The sequence below is a fragment of the Leuciscus leuciscus genome (assembly GCF_965113295.1).
Source record: "Leuciscus leuciscus genome assembly, chromosome: 15".
Taxonomy (NCBI): Eukaryota; Metazoa; Chordata; class Actinopteri; order Cypriniformes; family Leuciscidae; genus Leuciscus; species Leuciscus leuciscus.
The window spans coordinates 7,844,360-7,865,379 of record NC_138739.1 but is presented as its reverse complement, the minus strand read 5'-3'; the positions used below and the strand labels follow the sequence as shown (position 1 = coordinate 7,865,379).

General features: G+C 37.4%; 1 long non-coding RNA gene across 1 annotated transcript; it reads right to left on the bottom strand.

Annotated features, from left to right (window-relative positions):
* Positions 1–2,047: 2,047 nt before the first annotated feature.
* On the bottom strand, positions 2,048–4,288 carry LOC309475391. The gene is made up of 4 exons (XR_014197636.1): positions 3,953–4,288; positions 3,583–3,639; positions 3,014–3,086; positions 2,048–2,935 (listed from the first exon to the last, which is right to left on the bottom strand). It is a non-coding gene; the product is annotated as an uncharacterized lncRNA (long non-coding RNA).
* Between the last annotated feature and the right edge of the window lie 16,732 nt (positions 4,289–21,020).

Genomic DNA, 21,020 nt, shown 5'->3' with positions numbered 1-21,020 from the left:
TTACTGTTTGTATTTATGCTGAGATTCAGTTTGGGTCAGTTTCAGCCAATTTGTAAATGCCTATTTTTTTGCTTGTGTTTTAATAAATAGAAAATTATGTACCATAATCTAGTTCTTCTGTATTTATTTTCTCTCCATCTTGTGAAAAATAGTTTTATGTCGGTATACTACATATACTAGAAATAGTTAATTATGTATTATGTATAATTTTTTTATGTATTGTAGAATTATTGCTGTAACCATTGCTGCAAGTACAATTTAAAACTCTATTGAAATGGTAGAATTATGGTAAATGGCTGGAACCACAGCTGCCAGTACTTTACTGTGAAATTGCAGCATTGTTGAAACCGTAAAATTGCGGTAAAGGGCTGGAACCACAGCTGCCAGAATTTTACTTAGTGTATGGTTTCCTTATTAATTCATTCCGTGTTTTCCGTATTTGAACAGCTTGAACTTTTAACAAGTCTACACAATCCACATTTCATTTCAATTTCTATACCATTTTAGAATTAGCACCATTTGTTATAAATAAAATTGATTTATTTTATTATTTTTTACCTCATCTTAACTGGCTCATAAAAACAAAACAAATACTACACAAATTCTACTTGCAAACATACATTTTATTGTATGTGTTTTATTATTTATTTACATATATATGCCACATGTATGTAAGCAATATATGCATATATGTGTAGTTTGTATATTGAACATATATACAATGAAATATATGTCATGTATATTGATAATTATATATGTGACATATATATAAAAAACCTGTATTATACATACATAAAATATATGGGCTAGTTTTATATGTTAATATATGAAATTGTTCCATTTTCTAATAGGTTTTATATATGGCAGATATATATGTACATATATGTTTACATTTTATATGTGGATATATTTAATATATGTAAATTTCATATGTGTACATATATTACATTTCCGTCAATGGCGACACTTTCAAAAGAAATAAACTGACCAATAATGTGTTAAAAACATCTTAAAGCAACAGTTTGATCTTGTCATGAGATCCTGTGAGTGTTTGGCTCTGCTCTCTCCTGTAACTCTCTTCAGGACGTTTGTTGTTCATTTCTGATCAAATGTCTGAATTGTTTCTCCTCTCAGACTGATTTCAGAGTTTCTCTAATGGTTTTATGGACCAGGAACAGATCACCTGCTATAACTGTGTGGATGAAAGTGTTCTCTGATATCTTCATATGATTAATAGTCAAATAAATATGCTCAATTCATACAAACACACCAGGATAATAATAATAATAATATAATAAACTTTATTTTATATAGCGCCTTTAAATGTTACTTCTCAAAGCGCTTTACACAGACAAGAATACAATGAGAAGGTAAAATGTTAATCGGTAGATAACAAGCGAAATAAAACATCAAAACAATAAAACTCAACATGCAACTAACGATTGTAGCAGATAGGGTATTTCCCTTCGTTTCTCCCCCTGGTGGAGAACTGAATTATCTGCCCAGATTGGTCTGGTGACTAATTACCATGATAGCGCTCTAAATAAAAATGCAGCATTCAAATGGCTGGGGATGTGTTACTCTTTGCATCCTGGTTGCCTGTTCCTACACTGTAAAAATAAAAGGTGCCTGGAGGAACCTTTTGGGGTTCTTCACTTTGCCACACCGGCGGAACCGTCTGTAGATCCTCTAGGCACCCTTTAAAAAGGGGCGGTTCTCTGAGGAACCACACAGGTTTCCTGAGGAACTCTTATATAAGGCACTGTGTGGAACCACTGTGGGTGCCTCCAGGAACCAAATTTCAATTTTATTTTATTTGTATTAAATTAATTTCATGTTGTTACTATGGTTACCACCATTAACTTCTATTATAATAAACAAACTGAACCAAATACAAAATAAGAATTGTTTATTACATATTTTAGATCCATTTTAATACATACATGCACTTGAAAAAAAAAGCTAGTAATAGATTAATATCAATGAATACACACACACAAAAAAAATAGTATAATACATAAGTAACATGAATAATCAACCACAATAGGCTACACAAGAAAAGACATCTCATCAAAATGCATGGAAAACACATGTTCCATGTAATAAATCAATGTAAAAAATTACAATTTTGACTAATTAAAAATGTCCATCTTCACTTAATTTTAAAACATGTGTTTCAGTCTGCTTGTTAAGTCTGACGTCACTGTTTCCAAGTCCAAAAGCACTATCAGATGCCAAAAACAAACAACAAACAGTGCTAATATACACTCATTGTGCTGTAATATTGCTGAAAATTAGGATCCTAACCTTTATCTCTATTCCGAAATCTCAGATGGTTAGTTATTCAGCTATTTTGAATCATAAAATGTTGAAGTCTGGGATGCCGTGAGACTGGAGACTGAAATGCACACTATGCCTTTTGAAAAGCTTAAATGTGTGACTTGAATCAACAGTTCCCATAAATGGTTGTTGAGTATTCTCAATATCTAGAAACAAGATAGAGAAAGTAGAAGTAGAGGCTTCGACCCGGAAACAGTATTCCTTTTGTCACAACAAGCAGAAAACATTTTCCATTTGAACAGAGTTAAGGTGTAGTAAAATGATCTGTTGTTCTGTGAATGTTCACTGGTGAATTCAGTCATTTCAATAAGAATCCACACGATCAGCAATTTTGTCTTTTTGCTGTGTAATTTCACGAAATTCACAAATGTGATGCACCTTTACTCGCTGCAACATAAAATGCAATCAATTATAAAATCTTCACAAGGGACACATGAGGTACTTAACGAGTTAGAAAAGTGAAAAGGTGCATCAGCTTCATTTTCTGTTTGCTTTTCCTCTTTTCTGGTGGATGGTCCAGGCACTTCAGTGATTTGCAGGTCTACAGGAGGATTTTTATTCTTGATCAAACTTGTATTTCAGCTTACCGAGATCCCTGCAAAGTACAAAATTTACTGTTAGTAAGGTTATTAAAGTTATTAAATAATTTCCTCAGCCTTGTGACGTTCCAAACCTGTTTGACTTTCTGTCTGTGGAACCCGAAAGCAGATCTCAGGCATAATGCAACCCGTCACCATTCAATATCACTGCATGAAACACAAGCATAATTTTTTTTTGTAATTCATTCAAACTATTCTTATGTACACTTGTCTAGTTCAATTCAATGCAACAATTTATGTAAAAATGGTTAAGCTCCAAAAATGTCCCAGAAAAGATCCTAAAAATAGTCAATGAGTTCACAACTCATGTGTTATGAGTTGTGTTGTAAGTCTTCTGAAGTCATATAATAGCTTTTTCCTTTTTTTTTCTTCGAAAAAGACTAAACTTTAAGTTATAATTCAGGGTTCAAATGTCTTATATTCAAATGCATATGATTAAGGTATAGCCTATAAAAAATGCATAGCATTATTAGCTCCAAACCTGTGATATTATTTTTCTGAGTAACATGAATGAGATTTGAGAGCATGAGGGAAGATTTTCAGAGAATAACTTATTAAAAAAGTACACAGTCAAACAATACAATTTCACACAGAGAAAGTTCATAGTAATAAAGTACCTGCATGTGGTGTATAGGTAACTTACTGTAATTCAATGTTGCCTCTGAAATGTTCAGATTATTTTAGAAATGTACTGGTTGTTCTGGGGAAACAAAAGAACAAAGCTGATTATTCACAACATAATATTTATTTTGACCAGTAAATGGCTTTAAAATGGTATTTGAGAGAATGAGGGCACATGTAGTAAGTAAAGTTAGGCTAAACAAAAACAGACCAAACTATATTAACCTGCTTTTGTTATTCATAACAAACGCCAATGACGACAGCAGGAATCAGCTAAATTAGTTAGGCTATCTCAGCAATTTGAAGACACAGTTTTACAGAATATGTTGAATTGAATGACTAAATCAATCTAAGACAATAAGTCAATAATTTCCATTTGTTCATTAACTTACGTTAGATCAACGTAGTTAGCATCGCGGCTAAAACCTTCATACCAGATACTGTGCAATAAACGAGTGGTAAACACTGTAAAAAAGTAGTAATGTATAATCAATTTAGTTTATATATATGTGTGTTTGAATATATAGTGAGTAGACTCTGTATTTATATTTATTTGGCGAGTTTACAAACCTTGTAACGGAGAGCCGATCAAACGGCGGAAGCTTTGATGAGAGGACGAGCCGTTACCCGATGACGTCGATCAGCTGAGCTTTGTTGCGCGCGAGCAGCGCGAGGATCACTGAAGTGACGACAGCAGAGGAATAGCAGCAGTTTCGTGACAGAATAAAACTTTTCTCCTCCTAGTTCTTCTTCTTCAAATAATAATTTATGAAGAAGTAGGTAAAAATTATTATTTTATTACTATTATTTGCTCTATTATTATTTTTACTCTATTAATGAATTCTTATTAATATTATTATAATTTAGTGTTGTTGTTTAAGGTTTAAATTAATCAACAAAATAGGCCTATAGATACTAAATAAATGTAAGCTACCTAGGTGAAAAAGACGTAGGCTACTGTTAAATGTATTAAAAATGCATTAAAGTATATTTGTATTGTAGGCCTACTAAAAACACACTCAAGTACATTTTTAATAGTAGGCTACGTCTTTTTTCACCTGGGTATGTAGGCTATACTGAATCAAACTTAAGTAGCCTATAATAATAATAATAGGATAACAATATTCTCATTCTGGCCTCACAGAACCATTGGGTTCCTCCAGATGCTGGCTTTAACATAAGAGATCTTCCAGGAACCACTTAAATGTTAAAAGATCTTCCAATAACCCTTTTATCGCATTCAAGTTCCTCTATTTTCCCCCAAAGCACTTCGAGGTCTCATGGTAATGAAAAGGTGACTCCAGAACCTCTGAACTAAATACAAAGTGCTTAAAGGATCCCATAAGTTCCAGCAAGAACCTCAAAGAATGTCAATGCTCCTCCAGTAACCCTACTATAGGAGAAAGAGCTTTGAGGCACTTAAATTACATTTTGAAGTTCCTTGAGTATCCGACAGGATATTTGAGGCTCCTTTAGTTTTTACAGTGTAGTGGAGTCGTGTGGTTCGGGGTATTTAGTCTGCTCATTGCTTGATCAGGTATGTGAATGAGTGGAACGTGGAATGTGATTTTATAATATTAGTGTATAATTTAAAGCCTGTATCCTGCAGTCACTTCACAATTTGAGTGCAGCGAGAACCTGTACAGTCGTGTTAGAATCATTGTGAACGCAGTCAGTATGATCTCTTTTCTGATGGACCGTTTCATGTTTATAAAAATAAATAAATTTCACCTGTGTGTGTGTGTGTGTGCAGGGGCCTGTTTCAGAAAGGAGGTTAAGTGAAAACTCTGAGTATGTCAACCCTGAAATGAGGGAAACTCTGAGTTTTCTGTTTCAGAATGGGAGGTATGTTAAACCTGAGAAAGCAGAGTAAGTCAAGCCTGTTTCAGAAAGAGAGGTAACTTATACTCAGAGTCCGTTACCATGGTAACTTACTCTGTGAACCTAACCTGGTCGGGAGCAGGTTTTCTTCAGTAAACCCAGAGTTTCTTTCGGTCTCCTCCCCTTTTTTAAAGAGGAAGTGGTGTTTAAACACCTCATTCATTCTTTCAGTACATTTTTATTAATAAAATGAATCTTTTATTAATAAATAAAATATTGCTTTTTTTACATTTATTTTTTATAAGATGAAGTCTATATAACTCCTTAACTGGCAACTGAAAACACAGTAGTAGATTACAGTTACATAATGTAGTTCTAAACAAATTCTACAGAATTAAACTGTGGCATTTACTGGAAATCACTGAACTGTGTTGATCTGTGCACCAGAAGTTGCTGGACCGTCCTCCTGCTGTTCTTCCGGACTCTGGGGGAGGGGAGAGATAAGAATACCCGTTTATACTTAGATTTAAATTTAGATTCTATAGGCTACTCCACATAAAAATGTGAAAAAATGTGAATGTGTAGATTGTTTGATGTGTAGACACATAATGTTAACATTACCTCTGTAGGCCTCTCTGTGGCAGCAGAAACTCTTTATCCCCATGTGATGAGCATTTGGTTGAGTATAACTTTATAACACTATTTGTCATAATTTCTGGTGTATTGAGTAGGCTACTTACAACTGCCTGGGGTTCTGTTGGGACAGGAGGCTCCAAAAGACAGATATTACCATCAGAATCTGTTGGGACCAACAAAAATCCTAACCCAAAGTAAAATAAATGGAAATATCAAAAATAGCCTATATAAAAAATAAAAAAAAATATGTAAATCTCTTACATTTTATGAAGGCCCTTGGATCTTTGGGACTGGCTCTGGAGTCCGTCCAGGAATTCCCTCAGCCGTAAATGCTGCTGCACTGCTAGACACTGGATGCTTTAGTTATTTAATATGTCACATGTTTGTAAAGTCAGGTAGCCTACACCCATACTATGCTCAAGCCTTACTTGACTGAATTATGTTTTTATATTTAATTTTCAGCTGCTGCCATGTTCTTTTAATGCCTGCAGGATTGCCCCTACATGAAAATTAAAATTAGGTTGAATAACATACTGTTCTTCCAGTTTCACCTCTGATATTATAACAGTTGGGCAAGTTACTTGTATTACTAACTACAAATGACATCTTCAACAGTGTAATTAGATTAATGTAATAATGACTATCTTTAGAAATTATTGGTCTATACTAATTACTAAATCCCATATCAACCTCAACCACTTAAACAATACAAGGAGAGACAAGAAACTGCACTTTTAATGCTTTCAAATAAACAATATACAATTGCATGAATTATTATTGAATTGACCAAAGTGTGTAGAGGGAGAAGGTTACATTAAAAATATACCTTTTAAAAATGTATGTTAAATAGCCTATACAGAATTGTTCTATAGTCTAATACAATTACATCAGATTTAACTTTAAATTACGGAAGAATTAAGAGTAATCCCTTTAATTAAATTACAGTATTTAGATTACTTGGTAATTAATTACACCCAACACTGTATAACAGTAATTAAAATGTGAAGAAATATGCAGACCTCTTTTTGTCTGGCGCTGTTGCCATGGTGACTCATAATATCTGTGCTCCATTGATAATGGCTTTTTATAGTTGTGGTGCACGCGCTTAACTCAGAGTAGGTCAACTCAGAGTTGATTGAACTAACTCATTTCAGCTGTTCTGAAACCAAAAACTCAGAGTTTCCCATCTCAGGGTAAGTCAACTCAGAGTTCAAGTTTTAACTCAGAGTTCGTTGAACCTCCTTATTGAAATAGGCCCCAGGTCGGAGGGACGTGCGTAACAGGCTTGCTTCCAGCTCTGAGCGGTGTAAGCTTCTCTTTAATGACAAGATGCACGGCCCTGGATTACGCTGCTGTTTTGTTTCTATTTTGAATATTGTTTTTAATGTTCTTGTTTTGTGGTATTTTTCTTTTATTAGTAATTGTTATAATCTGTGTGATCTGATTTTCTTTCTTTGTTTATATAATTTGTATTTTGTAGACGAAGTGCTTCCCATTGAGGAAGTTTACTGAAGAACAAGCAACTGTTGATTTATAAAGTTTTCTGTTATTTGTAATTAATGTAAGCGCTCGGGTCTCCTGTGGCCTATGGTAAAAAGGGTACTTTGACCGCCTCTCTTTTTGGGGTGTAGTGTTTAACACTTGAGTGTGAGTTTCTCATTCCCTTTCTAGTGTGCAACACCAGTGTGTGAGGTTGGTTGTAGTGAGTGATTACTGTTTGAGGTGGGGCGGGATTCTCTTTCCCTGTTAGTGTCTTTTGATGACCCAAGTGCTGCCCCGTAGTGTTTAAATCTTTTTTCTTTTCTTTATTTTAAGTACCTTTTTCTTGTATGTGTTGGAAATGTAAAAGGTAAATGTATTGAAGGTAGGCTACTTATTAGTGACTGTCATGTGCATTATATTTTATTGAATTAAAAATTGTTTTAATTGGCAGAGCTGGCTCAGTCCTCTCTGGAAAGAACGAACCTGGGGTTTAGATTTTCTGAGTACTAGTATATCCTGGGGTGAAAGTCCCTAGGTGGCGTAGTTGGCTACAGTTAAGACTTTGAGTAGCTTCATGTGAGCTTTTGCTTATCTTAGTTATCATCTTGCTCTCCGCCTCACCATCGCGCCACACATACAAAATATACAATCAACCAATACACTGCTAAATCACATAAAAGCAAGTCTAAAAAAATGAGTTTTAAGCAAGGATTTAAAAGCACTAAAGGATTCAGCCTGTCTAATCTCATATGGAATAGAATTCCAGAGTTTTGGAGCAAGGGAAGAAAAAGCCCGGTCACCCATAGAGCGCAAGCGAGTTGAGGGAACAATCAAAAGGCCAGAGTCGGAGGAACGGAGGAACGGAGATCACGCCTTGGAGTATAAACAGTTAAAAGCTCAGATAGATACTGGGGTGCTAGGCCATGCAAGGCCTTATAAGCAAGCATAAGTATTTTAAAATCTATTCGAAACCTGACAGGGAGCCAGTGAAGGGACTCCAAAATAGGAGTGATGTGCTCATAGTCCTGGTTCCTGTCAGGATTCTAGCAGCTGAATTTTGGACATATTGCAATTTATTTAGGGTCGTTTTCGAGACTCCTGCTAGTAAAGCATTGCAATAATCAATACGAGAAAAAAACGAATGTATTGATCAATTTTTCTGCCACAGTAAAAGATAACATGGGACGCAATCTAGCAATATTTCTGAGATGAAAAAAATGACGTTTTAACAGTGTTCTGCACATGAGGGTCAAATGTTAAGTGAGCATCAAAGATCACCCCCAAGTTTCTTAATTTTGTTTGGAATTCCACATCAGAGCCAGAGGATGTTGAATATATGTGTCAGGAACAGCAAATACTGCTGTAATCATATTAAATGTTCATAGAATAGAATTGAATAGAATGTTCTAGAAAGGATATGAGAGATGAACATCAAACATCTTAATGTTGAGATTTAGTGGTTTTGGGTTAGTTGATTGTTCAAACTAACAATCTTCAGTCTCACACTGACGTTATACAGCACTGATGGAGCTTCAGGTCTCTATAGAAAGACATTCAAAATCAATAATCATGTTCTCTCTTCTGGATCTGATGTAATAAACCAGTATAATGACAGTAGCCACGCCCACCAGAGCAGAGAGGACCAATCGGATCACAGCTTCAGTAGGACCACAACAGTGGACAGAGTCTGAGGAATAAACACATCAAACTGAGATCAGGGGTGCGTTTCCCAAAAGCATCGTTAACCAACTATGTTCGCAAGTTCCGTCGTTATCAGTATAGTTCAACGAGTCTGTGTTTCCCGAAACCATCGTTCCAACGAACATTCGCAAACAGCATCACAAAGTTGTGTGGTTGGAATGACAGCCTTTGACCTGTGGTTAGAAGCAGAGTTTCTAGATTGCATGACATGTGGTCTGAATAAATCCTTGTCTTGAGCAAAATAAGCAAGCTGACATTCAGTACAACCTGTGTCTTTTATTTAGAATACATACAAATGTCATTTACGTCTTTTAGTTTGTCAAGAGATTTAAAGCACCGTTTTTGAAGAGTGTGCATGTGTGAACGTTCTCGTAAGAACGAGTCTATGACTGAATCCGGAAATAAAGAAAAATAACTGAGAAAAAAGAGAAATAGTCCTCAGATTCCATGTCTGTAATTTATAGCAAAACATCTAGCATTAATTCGATCTCAAACAGATTCATTAAAAGAAGTTATTACTGCACTAAGTGTGTGATTGTGTGAACGTGGTTGAACGACCACTTTGCGACAGTACGGTTTCGGGAAACAGTCGTGACTAGCTAGTTGATTCTTCAACGATGCATCGTACTGTGGTAGTTAAGGAGCGAATTACGTTGTTGTTCGGGAAACGCACCCCAGATCAGTCAATAAACGTTTTGTAAAGTCATTCTGTGAGTTTTATTGTGATTTTATATATAAAATCACAATAAAACTCACAGAATGACTTTACAAAACGTTTATTGACTGATCTGGGGTGCGTATATATATATATAAATTACACTGCCTGAGAGGCCAATATCTGAATAATGAAAATAAATAATCTCAGATTTTATCAATTCAAGACATCAAATACTTTTATTAATTTAAAAGTGAAGTGAATAATATTCTGCAGCAGTAAACACAAACAAAAGATGATAAATGATAAGACAAATAGATAAACAAATATGAACCAATAACTAAGCAAAAAATAGACAGACTTTTACAAGAGTAATGTCACACTCAAACTAATGCTGTTGGGTATTTGAGCTTCATATTTATTTTATTTTATTTTATTTTATAAATCTCTAATAACTGAGTTTAGAGCTGAACTCAAACTTGATCTTTCAGTAAAATCACAGTTAAATAATTTCTATATGAGACTAACTGTGAATGTTAATCTCTGACTAATTTCACCAGTTATAAAATGCCACAATGACTGTGGGAAACGGGAAGACTCCTCTAGTGGTCATCAAGAGCACTTCATTATTTAATGTGACATTTTTATTTTTGAAAATAATTTATTGGAAAAATGACTCATGACTCATTGATTACTCTGTGAGGAAACAAACAAATATACAGAGTTTCTTGTCTTTTATAAACATTAATTTCTTAAATCTAGCCATGACAGAAAGTTTATAAACAATAAAATGTTCTTTTTGTTTTTTTTAAAGTGTACAGAGTAAACAAATTACAATTTAATAGTAAATGAAAAAATATATGATCTTAACAATAATGTACATTTACCAATGATGGTTTAAATAATGTAAAGCTGTATATGTTGCTCTCTGCTGAATATATATATATATATAAAGTTAGTATTCCTCCAGGAGGCGCTCGACATAATAAATGTAATAAAACATGCATGGGCTGTGTCCGAAATCACCCCTAGACCCTTAAATAGGCCATCATTTGAGGAACAGCCATTTGTAGTGGTGTCCGACACCATAGTGGATGTTATTGAGTGCACTCATTCAATCCCACAATGCACCGCAATAACGAGTGTACGGCTGCGTCCGAAAGCTGATAAATGCTGCCGGACTCAATCCAAGGTCGGAAGACATCAAGGCACGTCCGAATGCAATGTTAGCTCACTTGATGTATCCTTCTCTGCCTTTAATATCCCACAATCCTGTGCTTTCCATTCTGTGACAGTTGAGCTAGAAAAATAAAGATGGCGTCTGATAGTTGCGGCTGGTGGTTGTGTGTAAATGTACATTTTTGATCAACAATTTCTACTTATGATGTCATTTCTAGTGAGAAATACTGTTGTAGTCATTAAATATTCTCTCAGTTTTCACTAAAGCTCGCTGTATTCTGCTGTAGATCATTAAACTGTTACGCTGCCTCAGAAGAGTGTCTGAAATCAGTTTTGAGACGTACCTTCGTGCCTTCAGAGTCATTGCCTGCAGCCGGCCCCTATCTTCACACAGATCTTCAACAGATCACTAGAGCTGTATGGAGTTTCTTCCTGCTTCAAACGCTCCACCATCATCCCCGTCCCAAAGAAACCCAAAATCACTGGACTGAATGACTACTGACCTGTTGCCTTAACATCTGTGGTCATGAAGTCATTTGAAAGACTGGTGCTGGCCCACCTGGTGGCAGGGACGTGCACAGACATTTTGATGGGCAGGGGCTCAAGTGAAATAAAGGGCACTTCTCATAATTAGGTTTTTTTTTCTTTTTTTTTTTTTAAACAAAAAAGTATATATATTAACGCAACTCTGACTTCCTTTTTAAAAAAAATATAAAAAAAGTTAATTAATTTTATCTTCCTCAAACTCACGCAATTGTTTCATTTTCAAAAGATGTCTACAAAATAATCAGTTCACACAGAAACCATGGTCTCCTTAGTATTTACTATTATAGAGCAGCAAAGGAAACCATTCCACAATGTGCATGTTTTGAAAACATTTTCTATGCTTCTAGTTTCAAGTATATATTTAGAATAACCTAAATAACTGCATCAAGCAGAGGGGCGTGTTTTAATAATAATTTGTTTATTTTTGCACAAGGCACTACATCGTTTTAATTATTTTGGTGTTATTAGAATAACACTTTAAAATCAACACAAATATTCACTCTAAACTGAAGAGGGCTGTTGCTGCTATTTTGTTAACTTTACTGAAAAAATCACCGCAAAAATTATTGACAAAATACAAAAATACAAAAATAAATTGTATTACTAACTTATTTTATTACATGGCTTGGTTGAATTCCAATGTAGAATGCGGTGTGTTATTGCTTGATAACAGACCGCTGTGCGGAGTATAACAGACCGTTGCCATGAAAAACAGAGCGTTGCTATGGACTCACAGGATTCTAACCGTAGAGACGGAGCGTACTATTTTCTTTAGCGGAAGCAATACAATCGGGTTTAAATCAATAAACTGGGAGCGCTTCAGAACTCCTGACCTGATATTTAGATATACTATTCTTCAGTAAATATATTTGTTTGACAGGGAAGCTGTGCGCAAACAGGAATATATATTATTAAAAAAATAAAATAAAAAAAAGCACCCCAGAAAAAAGGGCACTTTCTCTCCAGGAATAAAAAGGGCAGGTGCTCAAGCCCCCTTTGATGTCTATGTGTGCACGTGCCTGCCTGGAGGACCTCACTGGACCCTTGCTGGACAGTTTGCTTATCGAGCAATCAGGTCTGTGGATGATGCAGTCAACCTGGGAATGCATTATATCCTACAACATCTGGACAAACCAGGGACTTATGTGAGGATCCTGTATGTGGACTTCAGCTCGGCCTTCAACACCATCATACCAAACATCCTCCTGTCCAAATGAACCCAGCTCCCTGTGCCCGCCTCCATCTGTCAGTGGATCACCAGCTCCCTGTGCCCGCCTCCATCTGTCAGTGGATCACCAGCTCCCTGTGCCCGCGTCCATCTGTCAGTGGATCACCAGCTCCCTGTGCCCGCCTCCATCTGTCAGTGGACCACCAGCTTCCTGTGCCCGCCTCCATCTGTCAGTGGACCACCAGCTTCCTGTGCCCGCCTCCATCTGTCAGTGGATCACCAGCTCCCTGTGCCCGCCTCCATCTGTCAGTGGATCACCAGCTCCCTGTGCTCGCCTCCATCTGTCAGTGGATCACCAGCTCCCTGTGCTCGCCTCCATCTGTCAGTGGATCACCAGCTCCCTGTGCTCGCCTCCATCTGTCAGTGGATCACCAGCTCCCTGTGCTCGCCTCCATCTGTCAGTGGACCACCAGCTTCCTGTGCCCGCCTCCATCTGTCAGTGGACCACCAGCTTCCTGTGCCCGCCTCCATCTGTCAGTGGATCACCAGCTCCCTGTGCCCGCCTCCATCTGTCAGTGGATCACCAGCTCCCTGTGCCCGCCTCCATCTGTCAGTGGATCACCAGCTCCCTGTGCCCGCCTCCATCTGTCAGTGGATCACCATCTCCCTGTGCCCGCCTCCATCTGTCAGTGGATCACCAGCTCCCTGTGCCCGCCTCCATCTGTCAGTGGATCACCAGCTCCCTGTGCTCGCCTTCATCTGTCAGTGGATCACCAGCTCCCTGTGCCCGCCTCCATCTGTCAGTGGATCACCAGCTCCCTGTGCTCGCCTTCATCTGTCAGTGGATCACCAGCTCCCTGTGCCCGCCTCCATCTGTCAGTGGATCACCAGCTCCCTGTGCTCGCCTCCATCTGTCAGTGGATCACCAGCTCCCTGTGCTCGCCTCCATCTGTCAGTGGATCACCAGCTCCCTGTGCTCGCCTCCATCTGTCAGTGGATCACCAGCTCCCTGTGCTCGCCTCCATCTGTCAGTGGATCACCAGCTCCCTGTGCCCGCCTCCATCTGTCAGTGGATCACCAGCTCCCTGTGCCCGCCTCCATCTGTCAGTGGATCACCAGCTCCCTGTGCCCGCCTCCATCTGTCAGTGGATCACCAGCTTCCTGTGCCCGCCTCCATCTGTCAGTGGATCACCAGCTCCCTGTGCCCGCCTCCATCTGTCAGTGGATCACCAGCTCCCTGTGCTCGCCTCCATCTGTCAGTGGATCACCAGCTCCCTGTGCCCGCCTCCATCTGTCAGTGGATCACCAGCTCCCTGTGCTCGCCTCCATCTGTCAGTGGATCACCAGCTCCCTGTGCTCGCCTCCATCTGTCAGTGGATCACCAGCTCCCTGTGCCCGCCTCCATCTGTCAGTGGATCACCAGCTCCCTGTGCTCGCCTCCATCTGTCAGTGGATCACCAGCTTCCTGACCGACAGGCAAAATCCTCATCCAGCTCCTGCATAATCAGCACTGGCGCCCCCAGGGGTGCGTTCTCTCCACTGCAGAAAATATTTATCAGTGCAGTCTCAACATGACTGTTTATTTTCTCTGAACACTTCAACATGTGGTAGCGAGGAGTACTTGGTCAATGGAGGCCGATTCAAGATGGCGGCGAGACCAGACGCGATTTGAATAGACCTGTAACGACTGTTGAAGATTGCTGCTCAAATTAACATTTAGAATTTAATTTTGCTGCTAAAAGTTTTTCTTCACTGATTGCTCGACTGCAGTGTTATTGAATTTCATAGTTTTTTTCTGCCGGTTTTCGGAAAAATAGCGTCTTATTATTCAAGCTAGTCATTGCTAACTCTGCAGCTAGCATAACAGCGCAATGGAAGTGGTGACAAATAAGGAAAAACGAACTGCCCGAGAAACACACTCTTATGCATGCCAGGCCAGTGTTTTTGAGGAGTGTGTCTCATCTCCTAACACGCCTACAAAACCTCAAATGAAAAAGGCAAGAGGCAACGAAGAACAGCCATCGCTTCTGGAACTTCAGGATACCATCATCTCTGCCGTCATCGACAAGATAAACGAACGGGCAGATCAGACAGACAAGGCGGTACACTACAATACAGTCCAGATAGATGGTCTGAAAAAGTCTTTGGACTTTTGTCATAAAGAAGTGGCAGATCTGAAAAAACAGAATAGCATCTTAAAAGCTTCATGCGAGACACTCCAGAGAAAAGTCAGTGAAATGGAAACTAAAGTAAATGAGAGTGATCGGTACAGCCGACGACAGAACCCACGTTTGCACGGGATCCCAGAGAGAGAGGATGACAACTTGAAGTTTCGTGTGCAAGAGGTCTGCCGTGCGGTGCTGTCGGCTAGTGAGGTTGGAGCAGTGATGGAGGCAATCGACGTTGTCCACAGAATTGGGAGACGCAAAGATGGCAATTCCAATCAGCAACCAGTGATCATCCGGTTTGTGTCGAGAACAGCGAGAAACTTAATCTGGAGGGCATCTAAGAAGAGTGAGTTCGTGAGCAGCAAGAAGCTTCGTTTCAAAGAAGACCTGACCGCTGAAGACAGAGCCATTCGCGGCCGGCTCTGGCCAACTGTAGAAGCGGCAAGAAAGAGAGGAGAGAAGGCTTATTTCGTGGGGATCAGAGCATTTGTGAATGGAAACGAAATTAAAGACACCTGAAAAAGAAAGATTCTGTATGCTCTGTTCAAGTGCAACCATATCTTAAGGTAACCCCCCATGTGTAATAAGGGGCATTGAGGCAGCTAATGATTACATTAGAGCAGTTATCTCTGCAGTTTTTGCAAAGAAGTTCATACAGTTAACATTATTTGTTCTGAGTTTTTATGTCTGTATCTGTTCTATCTGTAAATGCCAGAGGTGCTAGAGACCAATTGAAAAGGAAATGTTTATTCAAAACAAAGGTGCTGATTTTTATTTTATACAGGAGACTCATGCTACTAAATCGGATATTTCTTTTTGGGAGAGTCAATGGGGGAAAAATATATGGTTTTCATTTGGGAGTAACCGGTCAGCAGGGGTCGCTATTTTACAGGGAAACTTTAAAGGGCACATTATTAAACATTTAGCAGATTCAAATGGGAGATGGGTAATACTGGTTGTTGATGTAGATAATTCCCAATGCATTATTATAAACATCTATGCGTGTAACAACAAAAAAGACAACAAGCTATTATTTACAACAATAGAAAATAAAATTAACCAGCTGATTACAACTTTTCCTACTGCCAAGATTATATGGGGAGGTGATTTTAATACAGTTATGGATTGGTGGCCTCCAAGAAACAGTTCTTCAGATGAGTTGGAGAATGTATGTCAAAGGTTGAGTCTTGTTGATATCTGGAGACACAAAAATCCCAACAACAGCATATATACTTGGAGTAATAAAGATAGGTCACAGCAGTCCCGTATAGATTTCTGGTTGATCTCTTCGGAGATCGATGACAAGATGGTTTCAGTTCATATAGAACCTACTGTTCTCACAGATCACCAAGCCATTTATATAAAGATAGATTTAATAATACTTAGTTACAGACCAAACAGAGATTATTGGAAATTAAACCAAATGCTATTACAAAATAAACAATTTAAGGATGATGTCGCCGTGATAATTGGAAAATATTGGAGAAAAGCTAGTCTTGATGACAACTTTGGAAGCTGCTGGGAGCTGATGAAATTTGAAGTTCGTAAGTTAGCTATAATACTAGGGAAGAAAATAGCCAAAGACAAGAGAGAGGAAGAATCCAGAGTTATCACTAGATTAATCAGAGCTATCAGAGAAAGTTAATTTAACTGGATGTGAATTTACAGAACTAACTTCTTTACAACTTAAATTGGACAAGATGTATGAAGACAAAGCTAAAGGGGCTTTTGTCAGATCTAGGAGGAAATGGCTTGAAAAAGGGGAAAAATGCACTAAATATTTCTTTAATCTAGAAAAAAGAAACTTTGAAGTATCATCCCTAAGTAAATTCAATGAAAAAATCAATGATGATGTCTGTGATGATAAGATCCAGATATCAAAATACGTTGCTGATTTTTATCAAAGATTGTACTCTACTGATGTCGAAAATGCAAAAAATATGGATCTCTTCGTAAAAAGTAAACAAAATTATATTGATGTCATTGACGATGGCTTTAAATTGGTTTGTGACAGAGAGATTTGTTTATCAGAAGTGCAAAAATGTATTGCCTCTCTAAAAGAAAATAAATCGCCAGGGAATGATGGGCTAATAAGTGAATTTTACAAGGTTTTTGACCATTTGTTAGCTCCTTTTTTAGTTAAAGTTTATATAGAAGCCATTAAGAAAGGGGAACTCCCACCAACTATGCGACAAGGACTTATTAAACTGATACCCAAACCAAACAAAGATAAATGAAGTATTGAAAATTGGAGACCAATTAGTTTATTGAATAGTGATGCTAAAATATTTGCACTAATTTTTGCTAAACGATTAAAATCAGGGTTAGATGATATAATTGATGATGAACAATCAGGCTTTATGCCAGGCCGGAATATAGGTAATAATATACGTTTGATTTTGGATATGATTGATTACAATGAATACATAGTAGATGATAGTTTTGTCCTATTTGTCGATTTTTATAAAGCATTTGACACAGTTAGTCATTATGTTAAAAGCGATCAAATGCTTTGGTTTTGGAGAACAGTTTTTAAAGGCTATTCAAACTCTATACAGAGGATGTAACAGCTCAGTTAAACTTGCTCATGGCACAACTCCTAGATTTGAGGTCGGTCGTGGAATACCACAAGGATGTCCCCTTAGCCCTTTTCTTTTTCTCCTTGTTACACAAATCATGGCCAGACATATTAAAAATGCCCAGTTCCAAGGTATATTGACATTAGGTACAGAATTTAAAATTTCACAGTTAGCGGATGACACGGCATTATTTCTCCGTAATAAGCACGAGGTTATCAAAGCTATTGATTCTATCACAAAATTCTCCGAAGTCTCGGGTTTAAGAATGAATCTAAATAAATCTGCCTTGTTGTCACTAAAGGAATGTGACTTATCAGTCATAAGTGGTATTCCTGTTAAAAATACAATAACATACTTGGGGGTTATCATTGATAAAAATGAAAAAAGGCGTTGTAATCTCAATTTTGACCCCATAGTAGAGAAAATAAGGAAAAGATTTAATATATGGTTGATGAGGGACTTGTCACTGAATGGCAGAGTTTTATTGTCTAAGGCAGAAGGGATATCACGTGCCGTCTATCTATCTTTATCCATGGGAATGCCAGCTAGTGTATATAAAAAACTTGATAAGATCTTATTTAATTTCATTTGGAGGAATAGATCCCATTATTTACGTAAAGATATTTTATGTAATTTAAGGAAAGATGGTGGTCTTGAAGTGTTGACTTTTGAAACCTTAAGTAATTCCTTTTTGGTGAGATGGTTAAGTCATTTAATTAAGGAAGCAGAGAGCATTTGGAACACCTTTCCCAAACAGATTTTTGATTCACTGGGAGGATTAAACTTCTTGTTGAAATGTGATTTTAAAATTGAGAAGTTACCTGTGAAGTTGGCCAACTTTCACAAGCATGCCCTGTTAGCCTGGAAAATGGTCTACAAACACAATTTTTCTCCCACGAACTGTTATATTTGGAACAACAGGAATATTCAATATAAAAATAAATCTATATATTACCAAAGATGGGTTGATAACAACATTCTATTAGTTGAACAACTCATGAACACAGAAGGTCAGTTACTAACATACGACGAGTTTCTTTCAAAAGCTAAATTCCCTGTCTCCCCTAACAGACTGAATCTCATGAAATGGCGTATGACACGCCAATTCGTATTTCCATTTTTGGCGTGTTATCAACACGCATAATCGATTTCCAGCGTGTTTATCAACGCCGGTGACTTAACGTTACATTACTGTATATATAAATATATATGACCTACCCCAACCGCGTCCCTAAACCTACCCGTCACTGGGGTTAATACCATTTATGAGTGTTCCCCTACCATCCTAGGAAAAAAAATATTGCTCCCCAGATGTAGATATACATTTTGCTCAGTTTCGCTCGGACATTTAACGGCGTACACATACATGCGGAATCACTCTGACGTTTAACGGCGTACACATACACGCGGAAGATGACGGTTCGTTTCGGCGTGGACATACACGCGGATAGCTCAAAATGCGTATAAATAACACGCCACTTGACTTGAAAGTGGCGTGTATGTTTACGCAACTTGATGTCATGTTGCCCCTAAGGAGTATGCTATCGTTTTTGATGCTGTGCCAAGAAATATCATTCAGATTTTAAAATATAACTCAACTGGTGTAAGTGGCAATTATTTGACTACACAAGAAATTGTCCTTGGCGACATTGACATCACTACCAAAAAATGCCCAAACAAATACATTAGGAATCTAATGCACACTAAAACACTTCCTGCAGCGAGATCCTTTTGGGCTTCTCAGTTTGAAGGAATCAAATGGGAAAGAATGTGGTTAATTGGGGACAAGTTCCTCTTAAATAATAAAATAAAGGAGGTGTCTTATAAAATTGTACATAGAATATACCCAGCAAAGAAAACTTTAGAGAGATTTAAAATTGACATTGAATATTCCTGTACCTTTTGTGGTAATTATGATGAAACAATTTGTCATCTGTTTTATGATTGTACATACAGTAAGATATTTTGGAGAGATGTTGAAAACTATATAAGACGTAAAACTGGACAAACTTTAACATTGAGGGGAAAAGATGTGTTTATTTACTTTGAAGATGGTGGAATAGATAAGGATTTTTCTTTTTTTGTCCAATTGTTTTTAGTCTTAGGAAAATTCCATATTCATAAGAAGAAATGGGCAGAGTCCAAACCAAATTTTGAACACCTTTTAGCAGAGCTAAAACAATATCACACCACTGTAAGAGGTCTAAAAATAGAAAGGCTATTAAGACCGATCTTGTACTCTCTAAATATGTTTAATTTGCATCCTTTTATGTAATTTGGTCTCATTTTATTTTTATTTTATTTTGTGGTTATTGTTTGACTTGTATGCCTGTTTTAGTAGTGTATTTTGTGTATCAACCCTGGCATAAACAGATGTTGTTGTATTGTATTGTTAATACTGAATAAAAAAATATATATAAAAAAAAAGTATAAAAAAAAAAAACTTCAACATGTGGTTTTATTCTTCATTACTCGTTTCACAGTATTCGTCACATAATACTGAACACAGCGCCATCTAGTGGCTTTCTTGAGTAACAGACACAATCACTGGATCTCATTACAGAGACTGAGTAAATAACTCCTGATAACATGTGAGTTCAGGGTGAGCCACTAGATGGAGGTGTTGCTCCTCAGACGAGACCACAGAGACAAATCACACTAGAGATTTAAAGACTTTATCGTTCCCTGTTGGAGGAAATGGAGCATCGATATGTTGTGATTATGTATTTCACTGTGATCTCAAAGTATATTATAATGTGTCCCAAATCAGTATTTTCTCAGGATAAAGGAGAAGCTGGGGGAAGTTGTTTGTTTATTACTGTAGATAGAAAAAAACGTATCAGTATAGTTAAATAATATTTTAATAATGTAAAGCTTTATATGTTCTGTATATGTTCGATTTACCAGGGGCCATCTTATCCCTCTTTTAACATTTAACAACTAAATTAGCAAATGTTTCGGTTTAATTCCTTTCACAACACACTGGCTGATTCATCATATATATCCAAGATGGCGCCGCGGATGGCTGCCTCGGTGTGGAGCTCTCCAGTTATTGTGTTGTTTTTGTTGGTTTGTTCTGCGTTTAGTCATTCTTTTAAACCCAACTGTGACCCCTTTTTTTTACTTTTTATACTATTTTTTTTATTTATTTTTTTTTATATATTTTATTCTTAGAATTTGTATTACTATGTTTCTTGTTGTATTTGTATTTGTATATGTGCACTGGAAGCTTCAGTACCAAGAAAAATTCCTTGTGGGTGCAAGCACACTTGGCAATAAAGCTCTTTCTGATTCTGATTCTGATTCTGATTCTGATCATCCTGCAGTGCACATGCTAAACTTACATCTAAATACGGTACAATTTAAAAATAAATACACATTGTCCTTAATAAGGGAGGCATCTACCATTTAGGTAGCCTACTAATATAATCCCACATGTGTGTTTTTATAACGCTAAAATTCACATTTGAGTAGTAAATAAGGTACAAAGGTGTAGCTACCTTAAAGGTGCAATGTGTGTTTTTT